The following is a 1,281-nucleotide window of genomic DNA, read 5'->3' on the forward strand; positions in this document are numbered from 1 at the left end:
CATGGCTAGTGCATGATTCTTAAACACAAAATTTTTGAGTTATGTTTTCTTCCCACGTTTCTTCCCCATAGAGTCACAAGGTAAATCCAAGATGTTGCTTCTCTGGATAAAGACGCTGGATCTTTATAGATGCTTGCAAGCTCTGAAATATGGTTTGCTACATAACACAAGACTGGTTCATAAACATCTACTCAACTCATACATTACAGATTGGTTATCTACCAGATATTTCTTGCTTGAATATTTTAACTAGTCTCCCTGCTCTCATAAGACATCAATTTCAGTTGCTGCATGAGAACTATAAACATAAAGCATATGGCATTTCCAATATATTAAATTTTTGGTGGTTTAGAAGAGGTGTGGGTGGCCTGCAGAATGGTAAGAACTGCTAACTCAAAAAATAGAGCTCTTCACAGTTGAGAGACTAATTATGCATCCATAAGAAGCCTGCATTGAATGAGAGATGGTACTACTGCAAGCCAGATGAATGATTGTTGCCTTTTCTTCCCTCAAGATTGAATTGGTTCAAAAACATTTCATTAACAGATGGAATCTATCTGCCTTTACAATGTGCTACATTGTTAGAGGGGTCCGATTTACAGGCCACTCAAGTTCATTGGAATCTGCTTTGCTAACTCCCAGTGGGCCATGGATCAAACTCAATGTGAAGGAGTTTCTGCAATGACGCGGAAGAAGCTTAATTGTCCTTGGCACAAAACCTGACTGCCTGGTGTGTTTCTTGGCTTACTTTGAGTGGACGAGAGCATCAAAATATGAGCAAGAGCTACTGACTTCATTCACTAGAGAATTAACCTTTGTTGCCCCACCCCGTCTCCCTCCTCAATACATTCGTGACGGTGCTGAACTCTTTTGCTATGTAATTCATTACAGCAGCAAAAGAAAAACACAAGATTCCCAGTCTGACATTTTTCCACAACATTGACATGTAATATTATCTTGCATTTTTCCCAGTATCACTGATATACCAGTTCTCTATTGTAAAGAAAACCAATAAAAATAGTAACAGTAGCAATGACTGATTATATTATTTCTAAGATATATTTTATATTTTGTAGCTAGTAGTTGCCTGGATGATATATACTAAAAAAACAAAACTGTCTAAAAAATAAAAAATGGCAATGAATTAAAAAGCAGCTGAAGTAAAAACAACAGGCATTGCAATACTCTCTTGAAGTGTAGTAACATATAATATACAATAATGAAAGAAGGTAAAAACAATAATCTGAAGTCCATAAAACAATGATCATTTTATTGAACCAA

This window comes from Anolis sagrei, chromosome 2, assembly GCF_037176765.1.
Source record: "Anolis sagrei isolate rAnoSag1 chromosome 2, rAnoSag1.mat, whole genome shotgun sequence".
In the NCBI taxonomy this organism is placed as follows: domain Eukaryota; kingdom Metazoa; phylum Chordata; class Lepidosauria; order Squamata; family Dactyloidae; genus Anolis; species Anolis sagrei.